The 10,197-nt window shown below is 46.9% G+C and overlaps 1 protein-coding gene across 4 annotated transcripts in view; it reads left to right on the top strand.

Moving 5' to 3' along the window:
- The window catches only part of LOC105903850 (A-kinase anchor protein 2), a 130,117-nt gene that overhangs the window by 13,791 nt on the left and 106,129 nt on the right, over positions 1 to 10,197 (top strand). The gene's annotated exons all lie outside the window — the stretch shown is intronic.

Genomic DNA, 10,197 nt, shown 5'->3' with positions numbered 1-10,197 from the left:
AACAATCTAGATCTTTCTGGAGGTTGACGCTGATTTTTTCTTCAGAAGTTTTGGGGCGCTTGTGGCTCAAGAGGGTTTCCTAGCTCTTGTGTAGTGTGTATGTGTAGTGTGTATGTGTAGTGTGTAGCTCCTATCAACAGCTGGCATGATCCGAGTACACGCAGGTCACACACACATAGTACACGCAGGTCACACACACACATAGTACACGCAGATTGAGAAAAACAGTGCTGTTCTTAGTCTTGAGAGAGGCGGTTGTAAGTGTGCGGATGGCGGTTGTAAGTGTGAGGATGGCGGTTGTGTGTGTGTGCGGATGGCGGTTGTGAGTGTGTGCGGATGGCGGTTGTGAGTGTGTGCGGATGGCGGTTGTGAGTGTGTGCGGATGGCGGTTGTGAGTGTGTGTCGATGGCGCTGGGTCTAAATTTGGCGCCAGTGCAGCGCTCGTTCGGCATGCTCCCTAAGCAGGGGGATGCAACAGATGGAAAAATAGTTCAGCCGCGTCGGCGCATCGCTGCAATTCCGAAGGTATATTTGACTCGAAAGGAGGTCGGGTGACCGGCCGTGCCATGTTGACATGAGGAGATATTTGAAGGGTGGGTGGGTGGGTGTACTGTGTGTACTAAAGTGTTTGTTTGGATCCTGGAAGCCACTTGGCTGCCTCTCCTGCCCGCCTCTCCTGCCAAACGAGCGCTAGCATCTGGGTACGCTAATGACTGTGAGATGAGTGAACCATGGTAAAGGTTAAGCGTGAGATGAAGCCCTTCTGGTTAATGGTCCTTCATGTAGACGGGGGGAGAAGAAGAAGCATAAATAAATAATGGAGGTTGGGTGGTGGGTGGTGGAGGACCGGCACACAGGGAGGTGATTAACGCTCTAAATGAACGTGAGAGGCGACCCGACTGGATCTCGTCGTCTTCGGCTTTTTGGCTCACTGTGTGTCATTCTTTCTCTCTCAAGTCATCTGGATTCTGCTGAGGCAGGAGTGGAACACAGGGATTTGTATGTGAAGACAAAAATGTTGCCCCCAATATTATTTTTTTCCCTCCTCTCCACTTCCCAAGACCATAATTGGAAAGCTCTTTCGGGGGTTTTTGGAATGCAGTCCATCTGCACAGGATGTGACGGTTCTATAGACGCGATGAACCACACAAACACTACAAGAACACCAGTCATGGCATTGTTTCTCTTCTCGCAATGCTGGTTAGGTGACTGACCACATACACTCACACACACTCACACACACACACACACACACACACACACACACTGACACTCACACACACTCACACACATTCACACACACACTGACACACTGACACACACTCACACTCACACTCACACACACACACACACACACTCACACTCACACACACACACACTCACACTCACACTCACACACACACACACACACACTCACTCACTCACACTCACACACACTCACACTCACACTCACACTCACACTGACACACACTCACACTCACACTCACACTCACACTCACACTCACACAGACTCACTCACACACTCACACACACTCACACTCACACACACTCACACACTCACACACACTCACACACTCACACACACTCACACTCACACACACTCACTCACACACTCACACACACTCACACTCACACACACTCACTCACACACTCACACACACTCACACTCACACTCACACTCACACACACTCACACTCACACTCACACACACACACTGACACACACACTCCCTTTTCTGTCCTCATAATCTCATACTGTCCATGTGGCCCTAACCACAGCAGCTGAACCCTAACCCTAACCCTAGCCCTAACCCTAGCCCTAGCCCTGGCCGCCACATTCAGGATGTGTCCCCCTCCTGTTGATTGAAGAAGTTACTCCGGGTGATTTGTTTCCACTCAGACTAAAGGCTTCTCTTTTCCATTATACATGTGACATGATGGGTGTGAGGCAGCGTGCGTCAGTGAGGGTGTGTGTATGAGTGTGTGTGTATCCATTGCAGCTTCTGGAGGATACACACACACACACACACACACTGAGGCTCTTCTCGAGACCCCCCCCCCCCCCCCCCTCAAACCCCCAGTAGTGGCATCAGAGTTATCTGTGTTGTAGGAGCTCAACCGGAAGAGGCTGCCGACACCAACACACGTTCAGAGTTTGGACTGCAAGCCCATATGAACACATAAAAATATAGACAAGCTGACTGACCTTAAAGGAGCTGTTTGTCCTAAAAGAAGTAAATACATACACATCAATCTATATGTTATTTACTGTAAATGCATATAGAGAACAGATACATGTACAGTACACATATACTTACACATAGGCTAAAGCAATCACTGACTAAACTGACAGCTAAATGACTGTATGTTGTGTTAAGGTTATGGTATAAAAGGCTAAATGACTGTATGTTGATTTAGGGTATAAAAGGTTAAATTACTGTATGTTGTGTTAATGTTAGTGTTAGGGTATAACAGGCTAAAGGACTGTATGTTGTGTTAGGGTATAAAAGGTTAAATGACTGTATGTTGTGTTAATGTTAGTGTTAGGGTATAACAGGCTAAATGACTGTATGTTGGGGAAGTGTTAGTGTTAGGGTATTAAAGGCTAAATGACTGTAGGTTGTGTTAAGGTATAACAGGCTAAATGACTGTAGGTTGTGTTAAGGTATAACAGGCTAAATGACTGTAGGTTGTGTTATGGTATAAAAGGCTAAATGACTGTATGTTGATTTAGGGTATAAAAGGCTAAATGACTGTATGTTGTGTTAATGTTAGTGTTAGGGTATAACAGGCTAAAGGACTGTATGTTGTGTTAGGGTATACAAGGCTAAATGACTGTATGTTGTGTTAAGGTTAGGGTATTAAAGGCTAAATGACTGTAGGTTGTGTTATGGTATAAAAGGCTAAATGACTGTATGTTGCTGAAGTGCAGGTTACTCAGGTAAGGAGCAGACCTTAGGGCTAACCCTTTAAGCTAACCCTTTATGCTAACCCTAACCCTAACCCATCAGGAGCAAAAGGCCAGCGAGGCCTCCAGCGCAGCTTAGGGCTCCATACTCCATTGATCTGTTTGTTTAGCCTATCGGAAGATGTCAGGGTGACACAGTGGCCATGAGCCACGAGGAATTTGGCATCTCCAGGCGCGCACTTCCACAACAGTAACTGTCACAACAGGCGAGTGTAGCTTAATTAGCCGGAGCGGTCAGGGCCGACGACGACGATACAGACATCTTTTCATATCACACTTGGCAGCCCTTCTTAATGATTTGTCATAAATTATTAAGACATTTTCCGTCTGCTTCTCGTGGGGCCCTGGCCTGGCCTGGCCGTGGCGGATGGTATTGGGTTTCCAGCCCGAGACAAAGACAATGGGAAGAAATTAGGAGGCTCATAAAACAAGCTGCCTGACGAGTGCTTGGTGTAACAGCTCACACTCACACTCACACTCACACTGACACACACTCACACTCACACTCACACTCACACACACACTGACACACACTCACACTCACACTCACACACACACAGACACACACACACACACACACACACACACGCACACTTACACCACTAGGCAAATGAGACTGGGAATGGGCAAAACAAGATGCTGTCAGCCCATGAGTGGGTGTGCAGGATTTGTGGTTGAGGGTTTCTTGTTCCTCTCTCTCTCTCTCTCCCTCTCTCTCTCTCCCTCCCTCCCTCTCTCTCTATCTCCCTCTCTCTCTCTCTCCCTTTCCCTCTCCCTCAGTTTTTCTCTTTAACTTGTACATGTGCTCTCTCTCTCTCCCTCCCTCTGTCTCTCTCTCTCTCTCCCTCTCTCCCTCCCTCTCTCTCTCTCTCTCTCTCTCTCTCCCTCCCTCCCTCTCTCTCTCCCTCTCTCTCTCTCTCTCCCTCTCTCTCTCTGTCTCTCTCTCTCTCTCTCTCTCTCTCTCCCCCTCTCTCTCTTCCTCTCTGTCTGTCCAACATCTGCTTTATCCTAACCATGTAGTTAATCTGCGCTGTGTTCCATTCCCATGCTCTCCTGCGGCCTGCTTGAAGTTGACCGACCCCAAAACTAGAGGAGCTTTTTAAAATCACCGACGAGGCAAAGCTATATTTTCGGGGGTTGGCAGTTTGGACATTAATTGCAAAGCAAAGGATTAAACCCATGCACACAGCAGACGCTACCACACGTCGTGCTAACGTGAAACAATTCTTGTAATTAAATCCTGATTAGGATACAAGTTAATTACCCGCCATCGCTCGTCAGAGCTTCACTCTGGAGGTATTTAAAGAGTGTTCTCTCACAGGGAGGCACCTGGCATTCACGTCTAACTGACAAATCAAGATAACGTGCAGCAGGGTCTCCTTCACTGAGAACTTTCCCAAAGAGGCTGCGTTTGAGTTGTGTTGTGCTGAGTTGTGTTGCAGAGCAGTCCAAAGATAAGGTGTCATTAACTCTGGATAGTTCTGCTGGCCTTGTGTTTTCCCACCCACCCTCCCACCAACTGCATACACAGCACAAACAGTGAAACTTGTAAATATTTGTACTCCATATTTGACTTATGGAGTCATCACAGTTACTCTTCTGTGAGGGAAGAGTACATGAAGTTGATATAGTAATTCAGTGTTGATCAGTATTGTGTGTCTGATTGTGCTACGTCAAGCATGAAGCTCACATCAAGTATTTATGTAGGGTCCCTCGCCAGGGAGGGGAGGAGGGGGGGGTCATCTACCCCAGATGAGGTCACTCATGCACCCTAAACAGTCTGCATACATGCACCACACTCATCACACTCACACTCATGCAACCTACACAGTACCAATCTGCATACATGCACCACACTCATGCAACCTACACACTCATGCAACCTACACACTCATGCAACCTACACAGTCTGCATACACGCACCACACTCATCACACTCACACTCATGCAACCTACACAGTACCAATCTGCATACATGCACCACACTCATGCAACCTACACACTCATGCAACCTACACACTCATGCAACCTACACAGTCTGCATACACGCACCACACTCATCACACTCACACTCATGCAACCTACACAGTACCAATCTGCATACATGCACCACACTCATGCAACCTACACACTCATGCAACCTACACACTCATGCAACCTACACACTCATGCAACCTACACAGTACCGATCTGCATACATGCACCACACTCATCACACTCACACTCATGCAACCTACACACTCATGCAACCTACACAATCTGCATACACGCACCACACTCATGCAACCTACACAGTACCGATCTGCATACATGCACCACACTCATCACACTCACACTCATGCAACCTACACACTCATGCAACCTACACACTCATGCAACCTACACAGTACCAATCTGCATACATGCACCACACTCATGCAACCTACACACTCATGCAACCTACACAATCTGCATACACGCACCACACTCATGCAACCTACACAATACCAATCTGCATACATACACAACACACTCATGCAACCTACACAATACCAATCTGCATACATGCACCACACACTCATGCAACCTACACACTACCAATCTGCATACATGCACCACACACTCATGCAACCTACACACTACCAATCTGCATACATGCACCACACACTCATGCAACCTACACACTACCAATCTGCATACATGCACCACACACTCATGCAACCTACACACTACCAATCTGCATACATGCACCACAAGTGTTATGAAATAACCTTTAGTGGAACACTAAGGGGCATGTAAATTAGTGATAAAACATATCTGGGCAAACCGCATACTAAACTAAAGTGTTTTCATAACAGTGTCTCCCTGAAGTGTTGACCGACAGCAAGGTGCTTCTAGCAACTCAGAGATCTTGGTTTTGACTCCCATGTTGAATACATATTGAAAAGTTTACGGTATCTGGATTGTAAGTTGAATGATTTCACCTCCTGAATGAATAAGTAAGTGTGCTGTGTGTTAATAGCGGTGTTTAGCGGTGTGCTGTGTGTTAATAGCGGTGTCTAGCGGTGTGATATGCTGTGTAGCGGTGTGTTAATATGGGTGTGTAGCGGTATGCTATGCTAGCGGTGTGCTGTGTGTTAATATGGGTGTTTAGCGGTGTGCTAGCTGTGTGTTAATGTGGGTGTGTAGCGGTGTGCTAGCTGTGTGTTAATATGGGTGTTTAGCGGTGTGCTGTGTGTTAATATGGGTGTTTAGCGGTGTGCTAGCTGTCTGTTAATATGGGTGTGTAGCGGTGTGCTAGCTGTGTGTTAATATGGCTGTTTAGCGGTGTGCTATGCTATGGTGTGCTGTGTGTTAATATGGGTGTGTAGAGGTGTGCTGTGTGTTAATATGGGTGTTTAGCGGTGTGCTATGCTTTGGTGTTTTGGAACAGGCTTCCTGGTTTCTCTGACTAAACTTCTCTGAGATGCAGTATTTCCCCTCCTGCTGCCCTGTGATGCAGTATTTCCCCTCCTGCTGCCCTGTGATGCAGTATTTCCCCTCCTGCTGCCCTGTGATGCAGTATTTCCCCTCCTGCTGCCCTGTGATGCAGTATTTACCCTCCTGCTGCCCTGAGATGCAGTATTTACCCTCCTGCTGCCCTGTGATGCAGTATTTACCCTCCTGCTGCCCTGTGATGCAGTATTTACCCTCCTGCTGCCCTGTCTCCAACAGCCACTCACTCCCTCCGCACCACCCAAACCAGTCTGAACGCCCCACCCCTCCCCTCCACACCCCTCCACACCACCCAAACACCCCACCCCACCCCACCCCTCCACACCACCCAAACAAGTCTAAACACCCCACCCCTCCCGGCCTCTGATTGTCCCATGGAGATGTGGAGCAGGGCCACATAAGGCGGGTGTGTGATGGACTTAGCGGCTAAATTTAGCATCAGCTGTCGTAGCCGTCAGAGCCACACCAAAGCCTCCGGCATAGTTTGGAGGGGTGTAGCCAAGGAGCGGGGACTTCAGGGGTCACAAGGCCTGTGACTCCAGAATATGTATGTGTGTGTGGAGGGGGCGGATACATGTCTTACACATACTGATAGGAACAAATCAGAAAAGGACAGAAAACACCCCCCCCACTCATCTGTTCATATCTGGCTCATTTATGAGCAGGGGGTCCCCTCTGTGAAGAAAGTGTCCTATAACGGGTTAGTTATAGGAAAATAACACATAATATTATTCATTACTGTGGGTACGTATCATTGCACGGTATTAACTCTCGTCCAAATCGGATTCAGTTTTGTAATTTCATGTACTAATAGTACTCCAGAATCAGAATCAGAATCAGTAAGTTTGCACAAACAAGGAATTTGACTTGGTAAAGTGACTCTCAGTGTGCTTACACAAAATATACATTACAACACAATACAATACAAAACAAACAGTGCAACAGTGCAACGGTCTAAAAAGTTTGAGAAGTATATACAAGGCGGAATGGCTATATACAGTAGCTGTGAAACAGTAGTGCAAAGAAGAAGTGGAGAGTGCGAGACGTGCAGGGATAAATATATAAATATATATGCTACAGTAGGTTAGCTGTTCAGTAGTGAGACGGCGAGGGGAAAGAAACTGTTTTTATGTCTGGAGGTTTTAGTACGAGGGAGAGTGTAACTATCAGTATCAATTACCAGCATTTAAATGTAATTAAAATACACCAGCATTGGAATTCAATTAAATGACCAGTGTTTAAAGTACTTGGAGTCGTAATATTGTAGTTATAAGTGGGGCTAACAGGCTAGCAAACAGATGAGTCAATGCTAGTGATGGGACAAACATAAGACATTAATGGCCCCTCCAGCTCAGTTATGGTGTGTGTGTGTGTGTGTGTGTGTGTGTGTGTGTGTGTGTGTGTGTGTGTGTGTATGTAGTGATCTTTCCCCCCATGCATGCCATGTGATTCCTGAAGCTTTAAGCACGGGGGGCGGGGGGGGGGGGTCGCTCTGGGGGTCAACTCAGGGGTGCAGGGGTGGGGTTACCATGGCGTTCTACTCAGGGGTGCAGGGGTGGGGTTACCATGGCGTTCTGGGCATGCCAACTCAACTGCCCCCCTGCCTCATGTCATCATAAATGTCACGGATGCCTTGCATTCAGAGTGTGGGTGGATGGCACCTGCCCACATCATGTGACCTCCCACCCCACCCCTGCCCACATCATGTGACCTCCCACCCCACCCCTGCCCACATCATGTGACCTCCCACCCCACCCCTGCCCACATCATGTGACCTCCCACCCCTGTTTCAAGTGTAGGACTTTAATTACACTGTTTCAAGTGTAGGAGTATAATTACACTGTTTCAAGTGCAGGAGTATAATTACACTGTTTCAAGTGCAGGAGTATAATTACACTGTTTCAAGTGTAGGACTTTAATTACACTGTTTCAAGTGTAGGAGTATAATTACACTGTTTCAAGTGCAGGAGTATAATTACGCTGTTTCAAGTGTAGGACTTTAATTACACTGTTTCAAGTGTAGGAGTATATTTACACTGTTGTAAGTGTAAACTATTGAGTTTATCTTAAAAATAATGTCTGTCTCAAAGGTATCTGTTCACTGTGGTACAATCATGTCATTATTGGGCACTCTGTCCCCCCATGAATAGGTATTGTATTCATTTTTATTTTTTTATTTTCTTATTGTGTTAAACACTCCAAGAAGATGCATAGTTAGTGTATAGCTACAGTATATGGTCATTTTATATTACCTATAGATGAGTGCCTTGTAAAGGAAAACTGTAAATGTATTCAAATTGAGAGTCTCAGAGGTATTTGACAACATCTGAGTCTCAGAGCTCTTAGACAACATCTGAAGTTTGTCTGTCTGGCTTTTAATAGTCATCAGATTCAGATGCTGGTACTGTGGCAGATGTCAAGTGGAATGTGGCAGCACTCACGTTTGGTGTCAAACATACTGGTATACAGGCACACACACACACACACACACACACACACACACACACACACACACACACACACACACACAAACGCATGCACCCAAACTTACACACACACACATACATAAACACCCACACATGAGGACACACGTAAACAGATTCCAAAATAGTGCATGAACACAAACTGAAACCGTGTAACATAATGTACACGCATCACTGCGTTCACATCCTCTTCAGAGGCACGTGGAGAATGTGGTCAAACTAAAATAATCCACTTTAGCATTGATACTAAACTGTGGTTGGCTAAATTAAATCATATTCCTTGGACTGGGTCACGTGCAGAATACGTCTTGCTTGTTCTTGTGTCTGGTGTTGGCAGTAACTGTGCTTGTTCCTGTGTCTGGTGTTAACTGTGCTGTTTCTGTGTCTGGTGTTGGCAGTAAATGTGCTGTTCTTGTGTTGGCAGTAACTGTGCTGTCTGGTGTTGGCAGTAACTGTGCTGTTCCTGTGTCTGGTGTTGGCAGTAACTGTGCTGTTCCTGTGTCTGGTGTTGGCAGTAACTGTGCTGCTCCTGTGTCTGGTGTTGACAGTAACTGTGCTGTTCCTGTGTCTGGGGTTGGCAGTAACTGTGCTGCTCCTGTGTCTGGTGTTGACATTAACTGTGCTGCTCCTGTGTATGGTGTTGGCAGTAACTGTGCTGTCTGGTGTTGGCAATAACTGTGCTGTTCCTGTGTCTGGTGTCTGGTGTTGGCAGTAACTGTGCTGTCTGGTGTTGGCAGTAACTGGGCTGCTCCTGTGTCTGGTGTTGGCAGTAACTGTGCTGTCTGGTGTTGGCAGTAACTGTGCTGTTTCTGTGTCTGGTGTTGGCAGTAACTGTGCTGTTCCTGTGTCTGGTGTTGGCAGTAACTGTGCTGTCCCTGTGTCTGGTGTTGGCAGTAACTGTGATGTCCCTGTGTCTGGTGTTGACAGTAACTGTGCTGTCTGGTGTTGACAGTAACTGTGCTGTCTGGCGTTGGCAGTAACTGTGCTGCTCCTGTGTCTGGTGTTGGCAGTAACTGTGCTGTTTCTGTGTCTGGTGTTGGCAGTAACTGTGCTGTCTGGCGTTGGCAGTAACTGTGCTGTCTGGTGTTGGCAGTAACTGTGCTGTTCCTGTGTCTGGTGTTGACAGTAACTGTGCTGTGTCTGTGTCTGGTGTTGGCAGTAACTGTGCTGTTCCTGTGTCTGGTGTTGGCAGTAACTGTGCTGTGTCTGTGTCTGGTGTTGGCAGTAACTGTGTCTGGTGTTGGCAGTAACTGTGATGTCCCTGTGTCTGGTG

The sequence above is a fragment of the Clupea harengus genome, chromosome 12 (genome assembly GCF_900700415.2).
Source record: "Clupea harengus chromosome 12, Ch_v2.0.2, whole genome shotgun sequence".
NCBI classification, from domain to species: Eukaryota; Metazoa; Chordata; class Actinopteri; order Clupeiformes; family Clupeidae; genus Clupea; species Clupea harengus.
The sequence above is the reverse complement of the archived record's forward strand: the minus strand, read 5'-3'. Positions and strand labels throughout refer to the sequence as shown.